The following is a 13,500-nucleotide window of genomic DNA, read 5'->3' as shown; positions in this document are numbered from 1 at the left end:
CGCGAAGAAAGGGGAAGCAGAGATGCGGCAGCCGTCAGGACCAGCGCAGTGGCGGCCTGGGCAGCGAGAGGTCTGTGTCTGTGGGGTGGGGCGGGGGGGCTGGGAGTGGGGTAGGAGCACTGATTGTGTGGTGGCTAGTGATGTGAGCAGCAAGCAGCGGAGTGGCCAGTGAATGGTGAGGAGGACGGGTGAGAGAGGAGAGGTGAAAATGGAGGGGAGAGTGTAGGATGTGAGTGAAGGGGCGAAGGCAGAGGAGTGTAAGAAAGGAGGAGCAGCGTGGGAGCAAGCTGAGAGTGGCTGCATGCCGCTTAAGTGCGGAGAGGAGCGGGGCACTGGTGCCTACGGCCATACTAGCCTGAAAACGCCCGATCTCGTCTGATCTCGGAAGCTAAGCAGGCTCAGGCCTGGTTAGTACTTGGATGGGAGACCGCCTGGGAATACCAGGTGCCGTAGGCTTTTGATCCTTTGCCCAATTGCCCCACCAGGAGGTACTGTCTTTTTCTTTTTTCTCTCTCTCCATCTCACTCATACACGCTGCGCTCTCCGTTTGCCACTCAGCCTGCAAACGCAAGCACTCTGCTGTCAAGGCAAAAGAATCTGCTTTTGCTGGGCTGCCGGCTGCGCTGAGCAGCATGCTTCATCACCTGGCCCTGACAGCCGCGCTTCGGCAGTGTGCTTCTGCCGGCTCTCACTCTCAGACAGGCAGGCAGGCAAGCAGATGCAAGGGCACAAGCTTGCTTGCGCTGTGTCCTGCGCTTGCGTACAGCGCCCATTCTCAGCTTCGGCTCTGCCTTTGCCACCTGAGCCGCCATCACCAACGGCGGCAGCTGCTTCCCGCGACCAAGGTGGTGGATTCGATCGCCATACTGGGTCTGAGCATGACTCTGTAGAAGTTGCGTCCTTTGGTCTCGCTACTTTTGGCGCAGTTGCACCACTCTGGCAGGCTAATGTAGGACAGGGGTGGCGGTGCTGGCCGGCAGCCAGTTGTGCTGACAGATTGCTCCAGCAGAGGAGCAGGCCCTTCGGCCCATCTCTTCCGTGCGCAGCTGTTATTCTCTGCGCTCTGCAGGAGCATGAGACATCGGAGTGAATGAATGACGCTCATTTACACCCACCATTCGACGAATCGCTATCCAAATGAGATCGAAGCTCGTACAGATGTAGAGGCAGGAAAGTACCGTTGCCTGTCTTGTGCCGCCAAGGCGATGTGAAATCCAATTTAGGACCTGGCGCTGAATGCCTCATAAAGCGAAGGAACCTCCTTGAATAGGTGGGACCTTTGCAAAGGCCTGGCTCGACTGCCGGTCGACAGCGTCCAGCGCCTCTCGCTCATGACCATTGCTGTTCGCGTCCTCGATAAAATTTGTCAGATCGGTTTCTCAGCGCAGCATCTAGTGCCGGCGGTCTGACAAGTTTCTGAGATCCCTTCCGAAGTAAGGGGAGAAAAGGAGCTGTGATCCCATCGGCCGGCGGGCTTGCCGAAGCTGAGGTGGTCTTAAATAGCTAGGCTGGAGCGGGTGCGATCTCTTCACTGGTAGGCAGAAGGTAGAGTAAAAGCGAAGAAAGAGGAAACAGAGCTGCGGCGGCCGTCAGGGCCAGCGCAGTGGGGGCCTGGGCAGCGAGTGGTCTCTGTCTGTGGGGTGGGGGGTGCGGAAGGAGCACTGATTGTGGGGTGGCTAGTGATGTGAGCAGCAAGCAGCGGAGTGGCCAGTGAATGGTGAGGAGGACGGGTGAGAGAGGAGAGGTGAAAATGGGAGGGGAGAGTGTAGGGTGTGAGTGAAGGGGCGAAGGCAGAGGAGTGTAAGAAAGGAGGAGCAGCGTGGGAGCAAGCTGAGAGTGGCTGCATGCCGCTTAAGTGCGGAGAGGAGCGGTGCACTGGTGCCTACGGCCATACTAGCCTGAAAACGCCCGATCTCGTCTGATCTCGGAAGCTAAGCAGGCTCAGGCCTGGTTAGTACTTGGATGGGAGACCGCCTGGGAATACCAGGTGCCGTAGGCTTTTGCTCCTCTGCCCAACTGCCCCAGCAGGAGGTGCTGTCTTTTTCATTTTTTCTCTCTCCCTCTCACTCATACACTCTGCGCTCTCCGTTTGCCAGTCAGCCTGCAAACGCAAGCACTCTGCTGTCAAGGCACAAGAATCTGCTTTTGCTCGGCTGCCGGCTGCGCTTGGCAGCATGCTTCATCACCTGGCCCTGACAGCCGCGCTTCGGCAGCGAGCTGCTGCCGGCGCTCACTCTCAGCCAGTCAGGCAGCCAGACGCAAGGGCACCCAAGCTTGCTTGCGCTGTGTCCTGCGCTTGCGTACAGCGCCCATTCTCAGCTTCGGCTCTGCCTTTGCCACCTGAGCAGGCATCACCAAAGACGGCAGCTGCTTCCCGCGGCTAAGCCGGATGGCCCTGTGCGGCACAAGCTGCTCTCAAGAGCTTGTCATGGCTGAGTCGGACCAGCCGGTTCATCTGCAGGCCGCCGGACTGGCAATAGGTAGCCGCGCCCCACCCAGGCGAGGACGGTTAGCTCAGTTGGTCAGAGCGTGGTGCTAATAACGCCAAGGTCGTGGGTTCGATCCCCATACTGTCCACGCATTCCCTTTAGCCGGCCCGGGGTCTGTGCATGACTCTGTAGAAGCTGCTTCCGTCGTCCACTATCCTTTGGTCCAGCCACTTTTGGCGCAGTTGCACTTCTCTGGCAGGGGTGGCTGTGCTGGCCGGCAGGCAGTTGCGCTGACCGTGTGAGCAGGCCCTTCGGCCCATCTAGTCCGTGCGCAGCTGTTATTCTCTCCGCCCTGCAGGAGCATGAGACATGGGACTGAATGAATGAGGCACTTTTGCACCCACCTTGAGACGGTTAATTATCCCACCCTCTCTATTTGAAGCCGTTGCTGATCAAGAACCCATCAACGTTCGCCTGAAACGTACCCACCGACATTGTATCGCTAGGCGTCCGTGGCAAACAATTTCACATATCCACCAGCCTCCCTTAACGAACTTCTCCTCAACTTTGTTCCAAAGAGACGTCTGACTGAGGCTGTGGCCTCAGCTGCTGCACATGACTGCCGTAGGAAACATCCTCAGCACATCCATCCTATCTCGGCCTTTCAATATTTGATAGATTTCAATCAGATCGAATCTCGTGCAGACGCAGAGCCGCGAAACTGCCAATGCCTGTCTTGTGCCGCCAAGGCGATGTGAAATCCAGTTTAGGACCTGGCGCTGAATGCCTCATCAAGCGACGGAACCTCCTTGAATAGGTGGGACTTTTGCAAAGGCCTGGCTCGACTGCCGGTCGGCAGCGTCCAGCGCCTCTCGCTCATGACCATTCCTGTTCGCCTCCTCGATTAAATTTGTCAGATCGGTTTCTCACCGCAGCATCTAGTGCCGGCGGTCTGACAAGTTTCTGAGTTCCCTTCCGAAGTAAGGGGAGAAAAGGAGCTGTGATCCCATCGGCCGGCGGGCTTGCCGAAGCTGAGGTGGTCTTAAATAGCTAGGCTGGAGCGGGTGCGATCTCTTCACTGGTAGGCAGAAGGTAGAGTAAACAAGAAGAAAGGGGAAGCAGAGATGCGGCGGCCGTCAGGACCAGCGCAGTGGCGACCTGGGCAGCGAGAGGTCTGTGTCTGTTGGGGGTGGGGGGGGGGGTGCGGTAGGAGCACTGATTGTGTGGTGGCTAGTGATGTGAGCAGGAAGCAGCGGAGTGGCCAGTGAATGGTGAGGAGGACGGGTGAGAGAGGAGAGGTGAAAGTGGGAGGGGAGAGTGTAGGGTGTGAGTGAAGGGGCGAAGGCAGAGGAGTGTAAGAAAGGAGGAGCAGCGTGGGAGCAAGCTGAGAGTGGCTGCATGCCGCTTAAGTGCGGAGAGGAGCGGTGCACTGGTGCCTATGGCCATACTAGCCTGAAAACGCCCGATCTCGTCTGATCTCGGAAGCTAAGCAGGCTCAGGCCTGGTTAGTACTTGGATGGGAGACCGCCTGGGAATACCAGGTGCCGTAGGCTTTTGCTCCTCTGCCCAACTGCCCCAGCAGGAGGTGCTGTCTTTTTCATTTTTTCTCTCTCCCTCTCACTCATACACTCTGCGCTCTCCGTTTGCCAGTCAGCCTGCAAACGCAAGCACTCTACTGTCAAGGCACAAGGATCTGCTTTTGCTGGGCTGCCGGCTGCGCTTGGCAGCATGCTTCATCACCTGGCCCTGACAGCCGCGCTTCGGCAGCGAGCTGCTGCCGGCGCTCACTCTCAGCCAGTCAGGCAGCCAGACGCAAGGGCACCCAAGCTTGCTTGCGCTGTGTCCTGAGCTTGCGTACAGCGCCCATTCTCAGCTTCGGCTCTGCCTTTGCCACCTGAGCAGGCATCACCAAAGACGGCAGCTGCTTCCCGCGGCTAAGCCGGATGGCCCTGTGCGGCACAAGCTGCTCTCAAGAGCTTGTCATGGCTGAGTCGGACCAGCCGGTTCATCTGCAGGCCGCCGGACTGGCAATAGGTAGCCGCGCCCCACCCAGGCGAGGACGGTTAGCTCAGTTGGTCAGAGCGTGGTGCTAATAACGCCAAGGTCGTGGGTTCGATCCCCATACTGTCCACGCATTCCCTTTAGCCGGCCCGGGGTCTGTGCATGACTCTGTAGAAGCTGCTTCCGTCGTCCACTATCCTTTGGTCCAGCCACTTTTGGCGCAGTTGCACTTCTCTGGCAGGGGTGGCTGTGCTCGCCGGCAGGCAGTTGCGCTGACAGTGTGAGCAGGCCCCTCGGCCCATCTGGTCCGTGCGCAGCTGTTATTCTCTCCGCCCTGCAGGAGCATGAGACATGGGACTGAATGAATGAGGCACTTTTGCACCCACCTTCAGACGGTTAATTATCCCACCCTCTCTATTTGAAGCCGTTGCTGATCAAGAACCCATCAACGTTCGCCTGAAACGTACCCACCGACATTGTATCGCTAGGCGTCCGTGGCAAACAATTTCACATATCCACCAGCCTCCCTTAACGAACTACTCCTCAACTTTGTTCCAAAGAGACGTCTGACTGAGGCTGTGGCCTCAGCTGCTGCACATGACTGCCGTAGGAAACATCCTCAGCACATCCCTCCTATCTCGGCCTTTCAATATTTGATAGATTTCAATCAGATCGAATCTCGTACAGACGCAGAGCCGCGAAACTGCCAATGCCTGTCTTGTGCCGCCAAGGCGATGTGAAATCCAATTTAGGACCTGGCGCTGAATGCCTCATAAAGCGAAGGAACCTCCTTGAATAGGTGGGACTTTTGCAAAGGCCTGGCTTGACTGCCGGTCGGCAGCGTCCAGCGCCTCTCGCTCATGACCATTCCTGTTCGCCTCCTCGATTAAATTTGTCAGATCGATTTCTCACCGCAGCATCTAGTGCCGGCGGTCTGACAAGTTTCTAAGTTCCCTTCCGAAGTAAGGGGAGAAAAGGTGCTGTGATCCCATCGGCCGGCGGGCTTGCCGAAGCTGAGGTGGTCTTAAATAGCTAGGCTGGAGCGGGTGCGATCTCTTCACTGGTAGGCAGAAGGTAGAGTAAACGCGAAGAAAGGGGAAGCAGAGATGCGGCAGCCGTCAGGACCAGCGCAGTGGCGGCCTGAGCAGCGAGAGGTCTGTGTCTGTTGGGGGTGGGGGGCGGGTGCGGTAGGAGCACTGATTGTGTGGTGGCTAGTGATGTGAGCAGCAAGCAGCGGAGTGGCCAGTGGATGGTGAGGAGGACGGGTGAGAGAGGAGAGGTGAAAATGGGAGGGGAGAGTGTAGGATGTGAGTGAAGGGGCGAAGGCAGAGGAGTGTAAGAAAGGAGGAGCAGCGTGGGAGCAAGCTGAGAGTGGCTGCATGCCGCTTAAGTGCGGAGAGGAGCGGTGCACTGGTGCCTACGGCCATACTAGCCTGAAAACGCCCGATCTCGTCTGATCTCGGAAGCTAAGCAGGCTCAGGCCTGGTTAGTACTTGGATGGGAGACCGCCTGGGAATACCAGGTGCCGTAGGCTTTTGATCCTTTGCCCAATTGCCCCACCAGGAGGTACTGTCTTTTTCTTTTTTCTCTCTCTCCATCTCACTCCTACACGCTGCGCTCTCCGTTTGCCACTCAGACTGCAAACGCAAGCACTCTGCTGTCAAGGCAAAAGAATCTGCTTTTGCTGGGCTGCCGGCTGCGCTGAGCAGCATGCTTCATCAACTGGCCCTGACAGCCGCGCTTCGGCAGTGTGCTTCTGCCGGCTCTCACTCTCAGACAGGCAGGCAGGCAAGCAGATGCAAGGGCACAAGCTTGCTTGCGCTGTGTCCTGCGCTTGCGTACAGCACCCATTCTCAGCTTCGGCTCTGCCTTTGCCACCTGAGCCGCCATCACCAAAGGCGGCAGCTGCTTCCCGCGACCAAGGTGGTGGATTCGATCGCCATACTGGGTCTGAGCATGACTCTGTAGAAGTTGCGTCCTTTGGTCTCGCTACTTTTGGCGCAGTTGCACCTCTCTGGCAGGCTAATGTAGGACAGGGGTGGCGGTGCTGGCCGGCAGCCAGTTGTGCTGACAGATTGCTCCAGCAGAGGAGCAGGCCCTTCGGCCCATCTCTTCCGTGCGCAGCTGTTATTCTCTGCGCTCTGCAGGAGCATGAGACATCGGAGTGAATGAATGACGCTCATTTACACCCACCATTCGACGAATCGCTATCCAAATGAGATCGAAGCTCGTACAGATGTAGAGGCAGGAAAGTACCGTTGCCTGTCTTGTGCCGCCAAGGCAATGTGCAATCCAATTCAGGACCTAGCGCTGAATGCCTCAGCAAGCGATAGAACCTCCTTGATAATGTGGGACCTTTGCAAAGGCCTGGCTCGACTGCCGGTCGACAGCGTCCAGCGCCTCTCGCTCATGACCATTGCTGTTCGCGTCCTCGATAAAATTTGTCAGATCGGTTTCTCAGCGCAGCATCTAGTGCCGGCGGTCTGACAAGTTTCTGAGATCCCTTCCGAAGTAAGGGGAGAAAAGGAGCTGTGATCCCATCGGCCGGCGGGCTTGCCTAAGCTGAGGTGGTCTTAAATAGCTAGGCTGGAGCGGGTGCGATCTCTTCACTGGTAGGCAGAAGGTAGAGTAAAAGCGAAGAAAGAGGAAACAGAGCTGCGGCGCCCGTCAGGGCCAGCGCAGTGGGGCCCTGGGCAGCGAGTGGTCTCTGTCTGTGGGGGGGGGGGGGGTGCGGTAGGAGCACTGATTGTGAGGTGGCTAGTGATGTGAGCAGCAAGCAGCGGAGTGGCCAGTGGATGGTGAGGAGGACGGGTGAGAGAGGAGAGGTGAAAATGGGAGGGGAGAGTGTAGGATATGAGTGAAGGGGCGAAGGCAGAGGAGTGTAAGAAAGGAGGAGCAGCGTGGGAGCAAGCTGAGAGTGGCTGCATGCCGCTTAAGTGCGGAGAGGAGCGGTGCACTGGTGCCTACGGCCATACTAGCCTGAAAACGCCCGATCTCGTCTGATCTCGGAAGCTAAGCAGGCTCAGGCCTGGTTAGTACTTGGATGGGAGACCGCCTGGGAATACCAGGTGCCGTAGGCTTTTGCTCCTCTGCCCAACTGCCCCAGCAGGAGGTGCTGTCTTTTTCATTTTTTCTCTCTCCCTCTCACTCATACACTCTGCGCTCTCCGTTTGCCACTCAGCCTGCAAACGCAAGCACTCTGCTGTCAAGGCACAAGAATCTGCTTTTGCTCGGCTGCCGGCTGCGCTTAGCAGCATGCTTCATCACCTGGCCCTGACAGCCGCGCTTCGGCAGCGAGCTGCTGCCGGCGCTCACTCTCAGCCAGTCAGGCAGCCAGACGCAAGGGCACCCAAGCTTGCTTGCGCTGTGTCCAACGCTTGCGTACAGCGCCCATTCTCAGCTTCGGCTCTGCCTTTGCCACCTGAGCAGGCATCACCAAAGGCGGCAGCTGCTTCCCGCGGCTAAGCCGGCTGGCCCTGTGCGGCACAAGCTGCTCTCAAGAGCTTGTCATGGCTGAGTCGGACCAGCCGGTTCATGTGCAGGCCGCCGGACTGGCAATAGGTAGCCGCGCCCCACCCAGGCGAGGACGGTTAGCTCAGTTGGTCAGAGCGTGGTGCTAATAACGCCAAGGTCGTGGGTTCGATCCCCATACTGTCCACGCATTCCCTTCAGCCGGCCTGGGGTCTGTGCATAACTCTGTAGAAGCTGCTTCCGTCGTCCACTATCCTTTGGTCCAGCCACTTTTGGCGCAGTTGCACTTCTCTGGCAGGGGTGGCTGTGCTCGCCGGCAGGCAGTTGCGCTGACAGTGTGAGCAGGCCCCTCGGCCCATCTAGTCCGTGCGCAGCTGTTATCCTCTCCGCCCTGCAGGAGCATGAGACATGGGACTGAATGAATGAGGCACTTTTGCACCCACCTTGAGACGGTTAATTATCCCACCCTCTCTATTTGAAGCCGTTGCTGATCAAGAACCCATCAACGTTCGCCTGAAACGTACCCACCGACATTGTATCGCTAGGCGTCCGTGGCAAACAATTTCACATATCCACCAGCCTCCCTTAACGAACTACTCCTCAACTTTGTTCCAAAGAGACGTCTGACTGAGGCTGTGGCCTCAGCTGCTGCACATGACTGCCGTAGGAAACATCCTCAGCACATCCCTCCTATCTCGGCCTTTCAATATTTGATAGATTTCAATCAGATCGAATCTCGTACAGACGCAGAGCCGCGAAACTGCCAATGCCTGTCTTGTGCCGCCAAGGCGATGTGAAATCCAATTTAGGACCTGGCGCTGAATGCCTCATAAAGCGAAGGAACCTCCTTGAATAGGTGGGACTTTTGCAAAGGCCTGGCTTGACTGCCGGTCGGCAGCGTCCAGCGCCTCTCGCTCATGACCATTCCTGTTCGCCTCCTCGATTAAATTTGTCAGATCGATTTCTCACCGCAGCATCTCGTGCCGGCGGTCTGACAAGTTTCTGAGATCCCTTCCGAAGTAAGGGGAGAAAAGGAGCTGTGATCCCATCGGCCGGCGGGCTTGCCTAAGCTGAGGTGGTCTTAAATAGCTAGGCTGGAGCGGGTGCGATCTCTTCACTGGTAGGCAGAAGGTAGAGTAAACGCGAAGAAAGGGGAAGCAGAGATGCGGCAGCCGTCAGGACCAGCGCAGTGGCGGCCTGGGCAGCGAGAGGTCTGTGTCTGTGGGGTGGGGCGGGGGGGGCTGGGAGTGGGGTAGGAGCACTGATTGTGTGGTGGCTAGTGATGTGAGCAGCAAGCAGCGGAGTGGCCAGTGAATGGTGAGGAGGACGGGTGAGAGAGGAGAGGTGAAAATGGAGGGGAGAGTGTAGGATGTGAGTGAAGGGGCGAAGGCAGAGGAGTGTAAGAAAGGAGGAGCAGCGTGGGAGCAAGCTGAGAGTGGCTGCATGCCGCTTAAGTGCGGAGAGGAGCGGGGCACTGGTGCCTACGGCCATACTAGCATGAAAACGCCCGATCTCGTCTGATCTCGGAAGCTAAGCAGGCTCAGGCCTGGTTAGTACTTGGATGGGAGACCGCCTGGGAATACCAGGTGCCGTAGGCTTTTGATCCTTTGCCCAATTGCCCCACCAGGAGGTACTGTCTTTTTCTTTTTTCTCTCTCTCCATCTCACTCATACACGCTGCGCTCTCCGTTTGCCACTCAGCCTGCAAACGCAAGCACTCTGCTGTCAAGGCAAAAGAATCTGCTTTTGCTGGGCTGCCGGCTGCGCTGAGCAGCATGCTTCATCACCTGGCCCTGACAGCCGCGCTTCGGCAGTGTGCTTCTGCCGGCTCTCACTCTCAGACAGGCAGGCAGGCAAGCAGATGCAAGGGCACAAGCTTGCTTGCGCTGTGTCCTGCGCTTGCGTACAGCGCCCATTCTCAGCTTCGGCTCTGCCTTTGCCACCTGAGCCGCCATCACCAACGGCGGCAGCTGCTTCCCGCGACCAAGGTGGTGGATTCGATCGCCATACTGGGTCTGAGCATGACTCTGTAGAAGTTGCGTCCTTTGGTCTCGCTACTTTTGGCGCAGTTGCACCACTCTGGCAGGCTAATGTAGGACAGGGGTGGCGGTGCTGGCCGGCAGCCAGTTGTGCTGACAGATTGCTCCAGCAGAGGAGCAGGCCCTTCGGCCCATCTCTTCCGTGCGCAGCTGTTATTCTCTGCGCTCTGCAGGAGCATGAGACATCGGAGTGAATGAATGACGCTCATTTACACCCACCATTCGACGAATCGCTATCCAAATGAGATCGAAGCTCGTACAGATGTAGAGGCAGGAAAGTACCGTTGCCTGTCTTGTGCCGCCAAGGCGATGTGAAATCCAATTTAGGACCTGGCGCTGAATGCCTCATAAAGCGAAGGAACCTCCTTGAATAGGTGGGACCTTTGCAAAGGCCTGGCTCGACTGCCGGTCGACAGCGTCCAGCGCCTCTCGCTCATGACCATTGCCGTTCGCGTCCTCGATAAAATTTGTCAGATCGGTTTCTCAGCGCAGCATCTAGTGCCGGCGGTCTGACAAGTTTCTGAGATCCCTTCCGAAGTAAGGGGAGAAAAGGAGCTGTGATCCCATCGGCCGGCGGGCTTGCCGAAGCTGAGGTGGTCTTAAATAGCTAGGCTGGAGCGGGTGCGATCTCTTCACTGGTAGGCAGAAGGTAGAGTAAAAGCGAAGAAAGAGGAAACAGAGCTTCGGCGGCCGTCAGGGCCAGCGCAGTGGGGGCCTGGGCAGCGAGTGGTCTCTGTCTGTGGGGTGGGGGGTGCGGAAGGAGCACTGATTGTGGGGTGGCTAGTGATGTGAGCAGCAAGCAGCGGAGTGGCCAGTGAATGGTGAGGAGGACGGGTGAGAGAGGAGAGGTGAAAATGGGAGGGGAGAGTGTAGGGTGTGAGTGAAGGGGCGAAGGCAGAGGAGTGTAAGAAAGGAGGAGCAGCGTGGGAGCAAGCTGAGAGTGGCTGCATGCCGCTTAAGTGCGGAGAGGAGCGGTGCACTGGTGCCTACGGCCATACTAGCCTGAAAACGCCCGATCTCGTCTGATCTCGGAAGCTAAGCAGGCTCAGGCCTGGTTAGTACTTGGATGGGAGACCGCCTGGGAATACCAGGTGCCGTAGGCTTTTGCTCCTCTGCCCAACTGCCCCAGCAGGAGGTGCTGTCTTTTTCATTTTTTCTCTCTCCCTCTCACTCATACACTCTGCGCTCTCCGTTTGCCAGTCAGCCTGCAAACGCAAGCACTCTGCTGTCAAGGCACAAGAATCTGCTTTTGCTCGGCTGCCGGCTGCGCTTGGCAGCATGCTTCATCACCTGGCCCTGACAGCCGCGCTTCGGCAGCGAGCTGCTGCCGGCGCTCACTCTCAGCCAGTCAGGCAGCCAGACGCAAGGGCACCCAAGCTTGCTTGCGCTGTGTCCTGCGCTTGCGTACAGCGCCCATTCTCAGCTTCGGCTCTGCCTTTGCCACCTGAGCAGGCATCACCAAAGACGGCAGCTGCTTCCCGCGGCTAAGCCGGATGGCCCTGTGCGGCACAAGCTGCTCTCAAGAGCTTGTCATGGCTGAGTCGGACCAGCCGGTTCATCTGCAGGCCGCCGGACTGGCAATAGGTAGCCGCGCCCCACCCAGGCGAGGACGGTTAGCTCAGTTGGTCAGAGCGTGGTGCTAATAACGCCAAGGTCGTGGGTTCGATCCCCATACTGTCCACGCATTCCCTTTAGCCGGCCCGGGGTCTGTGCATGACTCTGTAGAAGCTGCTTCCGTCGTCCACTATCCTTTGGTCCAGCCACTTTTGGCGCAGTTGCACTTCTCTGGCAGGGGTGGCTGTGCTGGCCGGCAGGCAGTTGCGCTGACCGTGTGAGCAGGCCCTTCGGCCCATCTAGTCCGTGCGCAGCTGTTATTCTCTCCGCCCTGCAGGAGCATGAGACATGGGACTGAATGAATGAGGCACTTTTGCACCCACCTTGAGACGGTTAATTATCCCACCCTCTCTATTTGAAGCCGTTGCTGATCAAGAACCCATCAACGTTCGCCTGAAACGTACCCACCGACATTGTATCGCTAGGCGTCCGTGGCAAACAATTTCACATATCCACCAGCCTCCCTTAACGAACTTCTCCTCAACTTTGTTCCAAAGAGACGTCTGACTGAGGCTGTGGCCTCAGCTGCTGCACATGACTGCCGTAGGAAACATCCTCAGCACATCCATCCTATCTCGGCCTTTCAATATTTGATAGATTTCAATCAGATCGAATCTCGTGCAGACGCAGAGCCGCGAAACTGCCAATGCCTGTCTTGTGCCGCCAAGGCGATGTGAAATCCAGTTTAGGACCTGGCGCTGAATGCCTCATCAAGCGACGGAACCTCCTTGAATAGGTGGGACTTTTGCAAAGGCCTGGCTCGACTGCCGGTCGGCAGCGTCCAGCGCCTCTCGCTCATGACCATTCCTGTTCGCCTCCTCGATTAAATTTGTCAGATCGGTTTCTCACCGCAGCATCTAGTGCCGGCGGTCTGACAAGTTTCTGAGTTCCCTTCCGAAGTAAGGGGAGAAAAGGAGCTGTGATCCCATCGGCCGGCGGGCTTGCCGAAGCTGAGGTGGTCTTAAATAGCTAGGCTGGAGCGGGTGCGATCTCTTCACTGGTAGGCAGAAGGTAGAGTAAACAAGAAGAAAGGGGAAGCAGAGATGCGGCGGCCGTCAGGACCAGCGCAGTGGCGACCTGGGCAGCGAGAGGTCTGTGTCTGTTGGGGGTGGGGGGGGGGTGCGGTAGGAGCACTGATTGTGTGGTGGCTAGTGATGTGAGCAGGAAGCAGCGGAGTGGCCAGTGAATGGTGAGGAGGACGGGTGAGAGAGGAGAGGTGAAAGTGGGAGGGGAGAGTGTAGGGTGTGAGTGAAGGGGCGAAGGCAGAGGAGTGTAAGAAAGGAGGAGCAGCGTGGGAGCAAGCTGAGAGTGGCTGCATGCCGCTTAAGTGCGGAGAGGAGCGGTGCACTGGTGCCTACGGCCATACTAGCCTGAAAACGCCCGATCTCGTCTGATCTCGGAAGCTAAGCAGGCTCAGGCCTGGTTAGTACTTGGATGGGAGACCGCCTGGGAATACCAGGTGCCGTAGGCTTTTGCTCCTCTGCCCAACTGCCCCAGCAGGAGGTGCTGTCTTTTTCATTTTTTCTCTCTCCCTCTCACTCATACACTCTGCGCTCTCCGTTTGCCAGTCAGCCTGCAAACGCAAGCACTCTACTGTCAAGGCACAAGGATCTGCTTTTGCTGGGCTGCCGGCTGCGCTTGGCAGCATGCTTCATCACCTGGCCCTGACAGCCGCGCTTCGGCAGCGAGCTGCTGCCGGCGCTCACTCTCAGCCAGTCAGGCAGCCAGACGCAAGGGCACCCAAGCTTGCTTGCGCTGTGTCCTGCGCTTGCGTACAGCGCCCATTCTCAGCTTCGGCTCTGCCTTTGCCACCTGAGCAGGCATCACCAAAGACGGCAGCTGCTTCCCGCGGCTAAGCCGGATGGCCCTGTGCGGCACAAGCTGCTCTCAAGAGCTTGTCATGGCTGAGTCGGACCAGCCGGTTCATCTGCAGGCCGCCGGACTGGC

General features: G+C 57.8%; 8 non-coding genes across 8 annotated transcripts; all 8 read left to right on the top strand.

Annotated features, from left to right (window-relative positions):
• Nucleotides 1-337: 337 nt before the first annotated feature.
• LOC140193397 (5S ribosomal RNA) lies at nucleotides 338-456 on the top strand. The gene has a single exon (XR_011884770.1). It is a non-coding gene; the product is annotated as a 5S ribosomal RNA (ribosomal RNA).
• Nucleotides 457-1,880: 1,424 nt separating this feature from the next.
• LOC140193537 (5S ribosomal RNA) lies at nucleotides 1,881-1,999 on the top strand. Its single transcript, XR_011884906.1, has one exon. It is a non-coding gene; the product is annotated as a 5S ribosomal RNA (ribosomal RNA).
• Nucleotides 2,000-3,863: 1,864 nt separating this feature from the next.
• On the top strand, nucleotides 3,864-3,982 carry LOC140193473 (5S ribosomal RNA). The gene has a single exon (XR_011884844.1). It is a non-coding gene; the product is annotated as a 5S ribosomal RNA (ribosomal RNA).
• Nucleotides 3,983-5,845: 1,863 nt separating this feature from the next.
• LOC140193536 (5S ribosomal RNA) lies at nucleotides 5,846-5,964 on the top strand. Its single transcript, XR_011884905.1, has one exon. It is a non-coding gene; the product is annotated as a 5S ribosomal RNA (ribosomal RNA).
• Nucleotides 5,965-7,391: 1,427 nt separating this feature from the next.
• LOC140193535 (5S ribosomal RNA) lies at nucleotides 7,392-7,510 on the top strand. The gene has a single exon (XR_011884904.1). It is a non-coding gene; the product is annotated as a 5S ribosomal RNA (ribosomal RNA).
• A 1,870-nt stretch (nucleotides 7,511-9,380) lies between these two features.
• Nucleotides 9,381-9,499, top strand: LOC140193484 (5S ribosomal RNA). Its single transcript, XR_011884853.1, has one exon. It is a non-coding gene; the product is annotated as a 5S ribosomal RNA (ribosomal RNA).
• Nucleotides 9,500-10,923: 1,424 nt separating this feature from the next.
• On the top strand, nucleotides 10,924-11,042 carry LOC140193534 (5S ribosomal RNA). The gene has a single exon (XR_011884903.1). It is a non-coding gene; the product is annotated as a 5S ribosomal RNA (ribosomal RNA).
• A 1,863-nt stretch (nucleotides 11,043-12,905) lies between these two features.
• On the top strand, nucleotides 12,906-13,024 carry LOC140193533 (5S ribosomal RNA). The gene has a single exon (XR_011884902.1). It is a non-coding gene; the product is annotated as a 5S ribosomal RNA (ribosomal RNA).
• Nucleotides 13,025-13,500: the final 476 nt, after the last annotated feature.

This window comes from Mobula birostris, unplaced genomic scaffold (assembly GCF_030028105.1).
Source record: "Mobula birostris isolate sMobBir1 unplaced genomic scaffold, sMobBir1.hap1 scaffold_614, whole genome shotgun sequence".
Taxonomy (NCBI): domain Eukaryota; kingdom Metazoa; phylum Chordata; class Chondrichthyes; order Myliobatiformes; family Myliobatidae; genus Mobula; species Mobula birostris.
The sequence above is the reverse complement of the archived record's forward strand: the minus strand, read 5'-3'. Positions and strand labels throughout refer to the sequence as shown.